Genomic DNA, 13814 nt, shown 5'->3' with positions numbered 1-13814 from the left:
AGTTTGGAGTGAGCAGATGCAAACTATTATATATAAGATGGATAGACAACAAAGTCCTACTGTATAGCACAGGGAACTATATTCAATATCCTGTGATAAACCATAATGGGAAAGAATATTAAAAATTTGTATATATATATATGTATGAAACTGAGTCACTTTGCTGTACAGCAGAAATTAACACAACATTGTACATTAACTAGATTTCAATAAAAAAAGAAATAATTCACTCTGGAAGGAACTACTTACCCCTACCCCCATGCATTGTGAACAATGTAGATTTTACTGATGCATTTGTAGAGGAAAAGGAGGAGGATTTTACACTTCAGGAAAATGTCCATAACATTTCATACATGTCCCTTCCTTGTGTCCTTTCTCTCAAGCCCTTCAAACCTCTGCCAAGTGGCTTGTCTTCCTGCCCTCACCTAGCTAGCAATAATCTTCCCAGCTTTACCCTGGGCATCCATATCTCTCCCTTTCATGTGAAGAGCAATTTAGTCTTAGCACCTCACAGCTAAACCCTCGCCCTCAAATCCTTATAGAGCAGGAGAGCAGTAAAAACAAAAGTCTCCTATCACCAGGGTTGCCAGATTTAGCAAATAATAATATTGCCAATGTGGCATGGGACATAATTACACTAAAAACATATTTGATATATGTCTGAAATTCAAATTTAACTGGATGTTTTGTTTTACCTGGCAACCCTAACTGTAGCCTTCAGAAGCTTTTCTGATCTTTCACCACTCAGTATTCTTCTGGAGTTAAAAGCTGACGAAATTAGGAGCTTGGGATTAACATACACACAGTACTATATATAAAATAGATAACCAACAAGGACCTACTGCATAGCACAGGGAGTTCTACTTAATATTCTGTAATAACCTATATGGGAAAAGAATCTGAAAAAAATGAATATATGTATATGAATAACTGAATCACTATACTATACATCTGAAACTAACACAACATTGTAAATCAACTATACTCCAATAAAATATAAAAAAAAAAAAGCTGATGAGTGTCATAAAATTTTGGCCTGAGCTACAGTTTTGCTTTTTGATAGTTCCAAGTTTAGTACACAGGAGTTACGGTTTTATATCTTTTTGGCCCCTCGTCAAACTCTGGTGAAAATCATCAATGTCCAGCCTGACCTGGCTCTTTTAAGAAATGGGAACATGCAGCAAAGAATATTCCCCTGTACATGGACTGAGGCCCATCTCTGCTAAGCCTCTGACACCAGTGGGACCCATCTTCCTGCTCTGCTTGACCACATCCTTCTGATTTTCTGCGTATGTTTGAATAGATCCAATGATAACAAACTGTAAATTGCAAAATTTAGTTAGATAACCCTGGGTGTCTTATCTATAGACATTCAAGATCTGGATGTTAGATATCAATTTTGAACTCATTTTTTCAATGTTTAGAATTGGATATCTGGTAGAATGTAGAAAAAAAGTTTAAACATATCTTGTGGGGCTGCATCTGCATCTGGAATTATCTGTGGAATTGGAAATTGTAAGCATTAGACATGGCAACTTAGTTTTCAGACTTTTGTTCAGACATTTGGCAGGGCAGCAAGAAAAAGCTTGAGTGTAAGTTTTCATAAAACTTTCTTGCAAAAGAGGGCTTTTTGTTCAGGTCTCATTAACCGATACTCTGTAAAATTCTTATGAGGGCTTGACATAAACATATGCACAATTACTAAGTTAAATTATGTTATCAATTACTATTTTTAAGGTGTGGATATAAGAGGCACAGAAATTGGGATCTAGGCATGCTCTGAATTTCTGCAAGGATCCTATTGATTGGGTTTTGGAAGTAACGACATTTAAGTTGATCAATTAGAAAGTCAATTTTAGTTAAAGGCAGTGAATATTTGGCCCATGTGTAAAATCCCAGCAACAAGTAGATATTTAGATTCTTACCAAAATGAATCAAGAAATTGTCTTTCACAAATCAACACAGGAATCCTTTTGTCTATATGCTGATAAGCTGTGATTAATCACAAAAGGAAATCAAAATGTGCTTTCATAGCCATATGGCAGAACCATAACTTGGTCTCGGGGTAAAGGGCTGGCGGGCTGTTTCCCACAAGGCTGGTAGGATGGCATCATTGCCTTGGTAGATGTCATGTTTGGTCTGGCCTCTGTCTTAGAGGCTCTTAAACTGGATTTTGGCAGAAGACTGAGAGCTGATCCATCTCTCATGAGCAGACTTGTTAAATAAGCTCATGAGACAGAGGAATAAAATCAGAATGTCTCTGCTTACCGCTCCAGCTGCATCTCCAGGCCTCTCCCCCATTGTTCCTTCTGTTCCAGTCACAAGAGTTTTCTTTTAGTTTTTGAATGTTCTATGCCCTTTATTTCCTATCTATTTATTTGTATGTGGTTCCCTTTTCCAAGGATGTTGATTTCTGCTATAAACACTCCCCATCTCTTTGTCTCTCTGTCTCTTTCTCTCTCTCTCACACACACACACACACACACACACACGAGCTTGGGTAACCTCTTCTCACCCTCTCACTTTTCAGGTTTAATCTTTTTAAATTAATTAATTAATTTAATTTATTTTTGGCTGTGTTGGGTCTTCGTTTCTGTGCGAGGGCTTTCTCTAGTTGCGGCAAGCGGGGGCCACTCTTCATCGCGGTGTACGGGCCTCTTACTATCGTGGCCTCTCTTGTTGCAGGGCACAGGCTCCAGATGCGCAGGCTCAGCAGTTGTGGCTCACGGGCTTAGTTGCTCTGCGGCATGTGGGATCTTCCCAGACCAGGGCTCGAACTCATGTTCCCTGCATTGGCAGGCAGATTCTCAACCACTGCGCCACCAGGGAAGCCCCTTCAGGTTTAATCTTAAACTTACTTCCTTAGGGAAACCTTCATGGATACATTACCCCTGCCCCCTCACCCCGGTCCCAGGTTATGTTAGGTCCCCCTGCTCCATAACTCCTCTCGTGCATGGCATTTATCGTCCTTATAATTGTTTATTCAGTGTCTACCTCCCCTGCTAGGCTGTAATGTCCACGTGGGCAGACATGGTCTAACACTGATGACAGCATTGTGACTACGGAATTCCTTGTGGTGGCTTTCCTCCAGAGTCCTCTATGCCCCTTGGCAGGTTTGGGAACTCAGATCTCGCTTCTGTGAGACGAATATGTTGGCCATCAGTGGGCATCTATCTCAGTGATTCTCAAGAAAGATCAACATTTTGTTTCTTGTTCAAATGTGCTCATTGAACAATTTCTGCTCATGCCTAAGCAGAGAGAGGAAGTAGCAGCTGGCATCAGGACTTAAGTTCCTGATTATCTGCCAAATTATAGACTCTGGGGGTGAATGGTATCTAACATAGGTGCCCCCTGTCCTGGGCTGGCTCAGGTCTGAGCAGCATGACACATGCCAGCTAATGTGATTGAGCACTGTTACACCATAAACCAACTGGCCATCTGATTTTTTTTTCATTAAAAACTTTTTTAAATTTTATTTTTAATACAAAGGTTACATTTCATTTACATTTATTACAAAAATTGGCTGTATTCTCTGTGTTGTACAATATATCCTTGCAGCTTATTTTGTACCTAATAGTTGGTACCTCTTACTTCTCTACCCTTATATTGCCCCTCCCCCCTCCCCTCTCTCCACCGGTAACTAGTTTGTTCTCTTTATCTGTGGGTCTGCTTCTTTTATTGTTATAGTCAGTACTTTGTTGTATATCTTAGATTCCACATATAAGGGATATCATACAGTATCTGTCTTTCTCTGTTTGACTTATTTCACTTAGCATAATGCCCTCCAACTCCATCCATGTTGCAGCAAATGGCAAAATTTCATTCTTTTTTATGGCTGAGTAGTCTATTCATCTATTGATGGACACCTAGGTTGCTTCCATATCTTGGCAATTGAACATTGGGGTGTATGAATCTTCAAACTAGTGTTTTTGTTTTTTTGGACATATACCCAGGAGTGGAATTGCTGGGGCATATGGTAGTTCTATTTTTAGTTTTTTGAGAAGCCTCCATACTGTTTTCCAGAGTGGCTGCACCAATTTACATTCCCACCAGCAGTGTAGCAGTTTCTCCACATCCTCGACAATATTTGTTATTTGTAGACATTTTTGATGATAGCCATACTGACAAGTATAAAGTGGTATCTCATTGTGGTTTTGATTTGCATTTCCCTGATGATTAGTGATGCTGGCCATCTGATTAGGAAAAAAAAATTCTTAGGGGACCTTTTCAAAGACTTCCCTTTAACACCTTTATTTTTAAGTAACTTCCTTATAGTGCCTCTTCTTTCTAGGATGAGAAACCTTTGTTTTGAAAATCAAGTTAATGTCAGAAGGTTTGTTTTGGTGAGGATGGAATAAGACAAAGCAGATCTCGCAGACTTCATTCTGGCCTTGTGGGGAGCTAGAAGGAGCACTAGATGAAAGTAGACAAGTTCTGCCAGTGATGGCCTGATCTTGTCTGGGTCAGTTTCCTCTTCAACATGGTTTCTACAGTTCATTCTCATTTGAAATTTTTCATTTAGTATAGTGGGAAGAGCATGTGCTGTGAAGGAGTCCAGAGTTCTTGAAATCCCAGCTCTACTGTTAATGTATATATGGCCATAGACAAGTGACCTCAACATCAGTTTCCACTTCTGTAAAATGGGATAATGTTGGCACTCACTTAACAGTTGTTGTGAGGCTTAGATGAGGTAGATAATCCACGCGAAGTCTTAAGTGTAGTTTCTTCATACGAGAAGCACTGATTAAATTGTTACTCATATTTGTAAAATGGGATCAGTGACGTCTTCTACTAGGGTTGTTATTAGGATCAGATAAGAAAGTACATGTAGACGCTAAGCTTCACGTCTGGCCATGTACCTTCCAATAAAAGTAAGTTCTCTTCCCTTCTCATCCCACTTCCACTTCAGGCAATGATATATTTTCCTGGAAACTAGAATGGGCCTCCTTCTTGCTTAAGATAGTTCCGAGAACACAAAACATTTTCTTCTTTTCAAAATTACTTTTTTTCCTTCCATTGAAACTGGTAAGTGATCATTATTGCCCTGATGTTTTAATGACCAGCCTGTAACCCATACCCTATGATTTTACCCCATTTCTTCATCCTTTCCACTCTCGTATATTCCTTGTAGTGATTTTGGTCTTGAGTGATTCTGAGTTATTTTATTTGTGGGTCCCATCTACATTATTTAGATCTCCACAATCCCAAAGACAGTGATAGCTATTCTGATTTTTGCCTGTCTCTTCTATCATCTAGTTAGGTGGGTGCTCCTCAATTTTTAAACACGCTACAGGGACTTCCCTGGTGGTGCAGTGGTTAAGAGCTCACCTACCAATGCAGGGGACACTCAGTGCAGGGTTCGAGCCCTGGTCCGGGAAGATCCCACATGCTGAGGAGCAACTGATCCCGTGTGCCACAACTACTGAGCCTGTGCTCTAGAGCCCGCGAGCCACAACTACTGAAGCCCGCATGCCTAGAGCCCATGCTCCGCAACAAGAGAAGCCACTGCAGTGAGAAGCCCACGCACCGCAAAGAAGAGTAGCCCCCGCTCGCCGCAACTAGAGAAAGCCCAGGCGCAGCAACGAAGACCCAACGCAACCAAAAAATAAATAAAGAAAGAAACTAATTAAAAAAATAAACACGCTACATTTTGAAATTTCTTTGATTGCTTTAATAAAAGATGACACTGACAATTCATTTGGTTGTTAATTTGATTCCCTTTAAGCAGAATAAATTTGAATTCTGGGCCCCCTAGAGAAGTTCCAAATCAACCTCCTCCTTATGTTTCATTCATTGGAAAATGAAGAGCTTTACAGTACAAAAGCTTCTTTTATTATCATGGGTCTTTTAATACAGGACTAGCACTGATATTATTTACATCTATATCTGTGACAGCAAAGATGTTACTTGCAAGTTTTTTATTTACTCAGGTATATTTGTTTTGATTGAATATTGTTTCTCCTAATCAGTTTCGGTCAGTAAGTTTCATTACCAAAAGCCACTGCCAGTTTATAGTGTATTTTCCAAGAGAGGTTTTGCTTTCACTTTTTATAGAATTTGAGTTTTTATTTTCTAAAAGGAAGTTATAGGGAATTCCTTGGCGGTCCAGTGGTTAGGAGTCTGTGCTTCCACTGCAGAGGGCATCGGTTTGATCCCTGGTTAGGGATCTAAGGTCCCACATGCTGCATGGCGCGGCCAAAAAATAAAAGTTATAGTCATTCCTTCCCTTCTCCCACATTTGTTGTTGTGTTCATTCCTCTCTCTAAAGACTTTTAGGGTCATGACTCTGGCCTCCAGGAATTCCACTAAGATTGACTGTGGTCCCATATGGATTCATTCTTTGATTCTGACACTGTGCTCCCTTCACTCAGAGCAGCTTCCTGTTGCAAATAGAAAGAAATCTTGTCATCTTGGAATAGATTGTAGTCAACGGCTCTCTGAACAGCTTTCCTCTCCTTCTTTGCTTATGTAAGTCTGTAGACATACTTGCTCTCCAGTAAAGTTCCGTTCTTCTCAACTGCCTCATGACAATAATTTTTAAAAGATTAGATCACTGGCTTTTTCAAATTCCACCTGGAAAAGATTTTTTTCTAATATTATGCTGCTCCCCATCCAAAAATCAATGGATGCAGCATCAAGAGAAGTCTAAACAAAAGAACTATCTACATTTTCATTTTATATGTTTTTCTTTAGGTAATTCAAGCTTCTATCAACAATTGAAAGGCTTATGAGACGTTCTTTTTTTTCAGCTTTTTTGAGTTATAGTTGACAAATGAAATCACAAGATATTTAAAGTATACAATGTGATAATTTAATATATGTATACATCATGAAAAGATTGCCCCCACTGAGTTAATGAACACATCTATTACCTTACATATTTCCTTTGTTTGTTTTTCGGTTTTTTGGTGATAACATTTCAGTTCTATTCTCTTAGCTAATTTCAAACATACAATACAGTGCTATCAACTATAATCACCATGTTGTATATTAGATCCTCAGAACTTAGCATCTTATAATTGAAAGTTTTGTAACCTTTTACCAATTTCTCCCTATTTCCACCACCCCTCAGTCCCTGGTAATCAGTTTTTTTTTTCTTTTTAATTTTTGAATTTTATTTTATTTGTTTATTTTATACAGCAGGTTCTTATTAGTCATGAATTTTATACACATCAGTGTATACATGTCAATCCCAATCTCTCAATTCATCACACCACCACCCCTAGTCCCCCGCTGCTTTCCCCCCTTGGTGTCCATACGTTTATTCTCTACATCTGTGTCTCAATTTCTGCCCTGCAAACCGGTTCATCTGTACCATTTTTCTAGGTTCCACATATATGCATAATATATGATATTTGTTTTTCTATTTCTGAGTTTTCTACTCTTTGTTTCTATGAGTTTGCCTTTTTTTTTTTTTCTGCCTGCACCGCATGGCTTTGTGGGATTTTAGTTCCCCGACCAGGGATGGAATCTGGGCCCTCGGCAACTAGAGCATGGAGTCCTAACCTCTGGACCACCAGGAAAGTCCTGTGCTGCTCTTTTGTTAAAATAACCATTATCTTCACAGAAACATTTTGAAAATTAATTTTCATAATATCATCAGTTTTTCTTACATCAAAGTAATGTGTATCTGGCAACAGAGAACATCAGTATTTCTGGAAAATTACAGTTATATAAAGGGATATTAGATCAATTTTATCTTTTTGTATTTTATTTTATTATTTATTTATTGACATATAGTTGATTTACAATATTATATTAGTTGCAGATGTACAACATAGTGATTCAATATTTTTATAGATTATACTCCATTTAAAATTATTATATTTAAAATTATTATTATTATTATTATAATGGTTATATTTCCCTATACTGTACAATATATCCTTGTTGCTTATCTATTTTATACATAGTAGCTTGTGTGTCTTCATTCCATAACCCTATCTTCCTCTTCTCTCTTTCCCTCTCCTTATTGGTAACCACTAGTTTGTTCTCTGTATCTGTGAGTCTGTTTCTGTTTTGTTATACACATTCGTTTGTTTTATTTTTGATTCCACATATAAGTGATAACATGGAGTATTTGCCTTTATCTGTCTGACTTATTTCTCTAAGCATAAGACTCCCTAGGTTCATCCATGTTTTTGCAATTGGCAGAATTTTACGGTTTAAAAAAAAGATACAGTTCCCTGTGCTATACAGTAGGTCCTTGTTGTTTATTTTACATATAGTAGTATATGCCTGTTAATTCCAAACTTCTAATTTATCCTTCTCCCCTCTTTTCCCTTTAGTAACCGTAAGTTTGTTTTCTATGTCTGTGAGTCTATTTCTGTTTTGTTAATATGTTCATTTGTATTGTTTTTGCAGAAGGCAGAATTTCGTTCTTTTTTGTGGCTGAGTAGTATTTCATTGTATATATATACCACATCTTTTTTATTTATTCATCTGTTGATGGGCACTTAGGTTGCTTCCATATCTTAGTTATTGTAAATAATGCTGCTATGAATATTGGGGTGCATGTATATTTTTGAATTAGTGCTTTTGTTTTCTTAGGATATATACCCAGCAGTGGAATTCTGGATCATGTGGTAATTCTATTTTTAGTTTTTTGAGGAACTTCCATACTGTTTTCCATAGTGACTACACCAATTTACATTCCCATCAACAATATACAACAATGTACATGTTCCCTTTTCTCCACATCCTTGTCCACATTTCTTATTTGTAGGCTTTTTGATGATAGCCATTCTGACAGGTGTGATGTGATACCTCATTGTGGTTTTGAATTGAGTTCCTCTGATTAGTCATGTTGAGCATCTTTTCATGTACCTGTTAGCCATCTGCATGTCTTTTTGGAAAAATGTCTATACAGGTCGTCTGCCCATTTATTCATTGGGTTGTTTGTTTTTATGATATTGAGTTGTATGAGTTTTTTATATATTTGGAACCCTTATCAGTCAGTCATATCATTTGCAAATATTTTCTCCCATTCAGTAGGTTGTCTTATAGAAAAGATAGATATTAATTATATTTCACTAAAATTTAAAAAAAAGTTTTCTTGTGAATTTTTTATAAATTAAGGATAGTAAACTTTTTTTCTATCATTTGTATGACAATTATTACCTAAGTTTTTTCAAACTATTCATTTCTCCTTTTATGACATGCAAAAATTTAATTTTTCATTTAAGTATCCACGTTTTCCTTTTCGATAGGGATAAGTTAATGTGGTTTAGTGAAAGCACAATGTAATGCATTTATTATATTATATATATTAAATATATTAAATTAAATGCATGTATATATATATATAAAATAAGGTCTTGACTCATGCAATTATGGAGGCTGAGTAGTCCCATGATCTGCCATCTCAAGCTGGAGACTCAGGAAAGCTGATGGTATAATGCAAAACCCTGAGAACCAGAGAGTCAATGGTATAGATTCCAGTCTGGATCTGAAGGCCTGAGAACCAGAACTGCTGAGGGAAGAAAAAGATTCATGTCCTAGTTTAAGTAATCAGGAAGAGAAAGACAATTCAAACTTCTGACTTTTTGTTCTATTCAGGCCATCAATGGATTAGATGATGCCCACCCATAATTTTTTTTGAACATAAAAAACTTTTAAATTTATTACTTTACACTTAAAGCATATAGTATGCCGTAAATAACATGAAAGGAAAATATAAAATTACAAAACACCCAAACACAAACAAAGACAGGGAAAGGAAAGTAAATTTCAGGTGGGGGAGCAGGTTGATGGTGTAGATCAGGAGCTGACAGCGATGGTGGTTGCAGAGCTGGCTCTGCCCATGGGGGTGGTGGATTTCTGAAAGAGCTCTGGGTCTCCTGCAAGAGCCTGTACAGGCTCTCCCTGTGGGGGAGGAGAGGGTGGTCGTTGTGGTGGTGGTGAATTTTGACCTGGCTTTGAATCTCCTGCAGGACCTGGTGCAGGCTCTCCCTCCTGTGGTAGTAAGTCACCGTCTGGCTGTGGGTCTCCTGCAGGAGCCAGTGCCAGTTCTCCTTGCAGGGGTGATGCCCACCCATATTGGGGAAGGCCACCTGCTTTGCTCAGCTCACTAATTCAAATGTAATCTCTTCTGGAAACACCTTCATAGACACACCCAGAAAAAAATGTTTAATGAGTTATCTAGATGTCTCTTGATCTAGTCAAGTTGACACATAAAATTAACCATCACAAGGTCCATTTCTTTGGCCTAAAATGCTTATAAATGTTGAGCATCAAACACAAGTATCTTGGACCAAGATATTTGGGAAATATTTTGGACACAGATATTTTCCGAATGTTATATATCAATTATGATACGCATATACCTTGATTATTAGATGCAGTTCAGTTCTCTATGTGTCAAGTAAAATAATTGAAATAAAGAAGAAAAATCACCAAAGGAATAAAGTCACTCTCAATTGAGACTACATTGCAAAGATTAAGACTATTCAATTTTGAAAAGTCAGAAGGGAGAATGATTAGGACGTGATAAACACAGATATTGATGTTTCAGCACCCTTTACATTTTGAATAAAGTAGTTTTTGTATTGAGAATCTTAGGTGATCCTAATGGAACTGTACAGTAAAGCAGCGGTCCCCAACATTTTTGGCACCAAGGACCGGTTTCGTGGAAGACAATTTTTCCATGGACCAGGGTGAGGGATGGTTTTGGGATGATTCAAGCACATGACATTTATTGTGCACTTTATTTCTATTATTATTACATTGTAATATATAATGAAATAATTATACAACTCACCATAATGTAGCATCAGTGGGAGCCCTGAGCTTGTTTTCCTGCAACTAGGTGGTCCCATCTGGGGGTGATGGGAGACAGTGACACCTGAAGTGTGTTGCTTATGTCTAGTCTACTCCATAAGATGTAGCGTAATTGTCACTTGCCCCTCATTGATATTGTTTTGATATGAGTCTGCAAGCAATTGATTTATTACGGTCTCTGTGCAGTCAAACCTCTCTGCTAATGATAATCTGTATTTGCAGCTGTTGCCCAGCGCTAGCGTCACTGCCTCAGCTCCACCTCAGATCATCAGGCATCAAATTCTCATAAGGAGTGTGCATCCTAGATCCCTCACATGTGCAGTTCACAGTAGGGTTCGAGCTCCTATGAGAATCTAATGCCACCACTGATCTGACAGGAGGCAGAACTCAGGTGGTAATGTGAGTGATGGGGAGCGGCTGTAAATACAGATGAAGTTTTGCTCGCTCGCCTGCCGCTCACCTCCTGCTGTGCAGCCCTGTTCCTAACAGGCCACAGACGGGTACCATTGGGGACCCTTGCAGTGAAGGATTAACTTAGCAGGTTGTCCACACCCTGTACATTCCAAAGAAAGGTTGACCTTTGCCTTGTCCTTGGGTGGTAACCTCTAAGCCCTTGGAGTATCTTGCTTGATAAGAGCATCTTTGTTCCCCTGGAAGATGTATTAGCTCAACCTCTAGAGGGACTGGAGACTGAAGGTCAGCCCAGTGAGCAGTCAGACTGGACACGAAGGCTCAGGTGAGCTTCCCTGGTTGGTAATACTCTGTGCTTGTTGTCATACATTGCTGCTGGGAGAGTTAATCTGTCCACATAAATCTACTGCAAGAGGACAACTGGATGCTTATACCTAGTTTCTCCTGGAGTTTACCTTTCTCCAGTGCTGATTTTAATCTGAATTCTATTGATATATAATAAACCATAATTGTGAACATAACAGTTTTTTTGAGTTGAGTCATTCTAATGAATCACTGAGGACCTCTGAACACAGGAACATACCTTGAAAGTTCTAGCATGGCTTCATGAGTGGCCACATGTTCCATTTAAATGATGAAGATGATCTTAGGGTTGGATAAATAGGTTGCAAGGCTCTAAAGTTAAAATAAATAGAATAAGAGGCATACAAAACTGCATTCTGATCTTCAAGAAGTACCCTGAATTGATAGGGAATTCATCTTTAGGTAGAGGTCAATCAGTGGAAGGGGACTTTAAATTATAAATTGTGAAATGCTTCTTAATATCTGCTAAACTGGCCTTCAGTGAACATAACCCATGTTCTTTGAGATAGGGCCTTGGGGAAAAAACCCTGAAAAGTGAGAATAATAAAAGCTATATTAGTAGAAGTTATTTAGGAACCAGAGAGTGAAAGGACCATGCTTTTGGGAAACTCTGAAGATCCATAAACATGATGAGAAACCTCCTGCTGTGTCAGTGAAAAGCCTCAACTGCAGGTAAGTGTAGCCTGTCTGGAGGTCCTGCTGATGGATGAGTGATGTCATCAAGCAGTGATGTCACAGTCACAGCTCAGGAGCAATATTGAGAGTGGATCAAGAGCCAGGGCAGCAGGGGCAGATAAAGGCCACCAAGAGGGGAGGATGTTGTCAAACAGCCATAGGAAAATGGTAATGGTGGCTTAGAGGAATTCCTGAGTCCCCCAGGATTCTTCCAGGGAGTTGGGACTCGAGGGATTTGAACAACTAACTTCTTTGTTGCACAGACATAGAGTACTTGACTCACTACTTACTATTTTAGTGAGTAAAACCTTAGTTCACTAAATACTACTGTTATCTTTTTGAACCTCAAGGTTTGAAAGAGCTTTAAAAGTTTTCTAGTCAGTCTTCCAAAGTTACCCAAGCAGAACCCAGTGAGGGTCCCAAGCTTGTCAACTAAAGTTTAGCCACTTTTGGCAAGTTTGGCAAGTTTCAGTCAAGCCCATGTGAAGAGGATGAAAAGATAAGCTATAGACTGGGAGAAAACATTTGCAAACTGCATATCCAACAACGACTTGTATCTTTGAGTTTTGAGAATATTAAAATTCTCAAAACTCAACTAAAAAAAATCCAGTTAGAAAATGGGAAAAGACATGAACATTTTAGTGAAGAAGACATACAGATGACAAATGAGCACATGAAAAGATAGTCAACATTAGTAACCATCCAGAAACGCAAATTAAAACTGCAATGAGATACCAGTACCTACTTATCAGAACGACAACACCAAATGCTGGTGAGGATGCAGAGAAACTGAACCATTCATATGTTGCTGGTGGGAATGGCAAATTGTACTGTGGGAATGTCAAACTTCTGAGAAGTTTGGCAGTTTCTTATAAAACAAAACCTGTAAATACCATATGACTTAGAAATTACACTTTCGGGCATTTATTGCAGAGAAATGAAACCTTATACTCATATGAAAGTGTTTATAGTTTTATTTGTAATAACCTAAAACTGAAATCTGTCCACTTGTCCTTAACAAGTGAATGATTAAACAAAATGTGGTCCATCCATACCAAGGAATACTATTCAGTAACAAAAAGGAACAGACTATTGATACACATAACAACTTGGACAAATCTCCAGGAAATTATGCTGAGTGAAAAAAGCCAGTCCCCCAAAGTTGCTTACCATATGATTTCACTTACACAGGCAGACCTCAGAGATATTGTGGGTTTGGTTCCAGACCACAGCAATAAAGTGAATATCACAATAAAGTGAGTCACATGAAGTTTTAGAAAGTTATGTGTACACTATAATGTAGTCTATTAAGTATGCAATAGCATTATATATAAAAATGTACATACCTTAATTAAAAATATTGCTAAAAAATGCTAACCATCATCTGAGTCTTCAGCAAGTCATGGCAGTAATGTCAAAGATCACTGATCACAGATCACCCTACCAAATATAATAATAACAAAAATGTTTGAAATATTGTGAGAATTACCAAAATGTGACGCAGAGACGGAAAGTGAGCAAATGCTGTTGGGAAAATGGTGCCGATAGACTTGCTTGACACAGGGTTGCCACAAAATTCAATTTGT

The 13814-nt window shown here is 38.2% G+C and overlaps 1 long non-coding RNA gene across 3 annotated transcripts in view; it reads left to right on the top strand.

Annotated features, from left to right (window-relative positions):
- The window catches only part of LOC103016496 (uncharacterized), a 114189-nt gene that overhangs the window by 95094 nt on the left and 5281 nt on the right, over nucleotides 1–13814 (top strand). The window lies entirely within an intron of this gene.

The sequence above is a fragment of the Balaenoptera acutorostrata genome, chromosome 4 (genome assembly GCF_949987535.1).
Source record: "Balaenoptera acutorostrata chromosome 4, mBalAcu1.1, whole genome shotgun sequence".
NCBI lineage: Eukaryota > Metazoa > Chordata > Mammalia > Artiodactyla > Balaenopteridae > Balaenoptera > Balaenoptera acutorostrata.
This window is presented reverse-complemented; position numbering and strand designations above follow the sequence as displayed.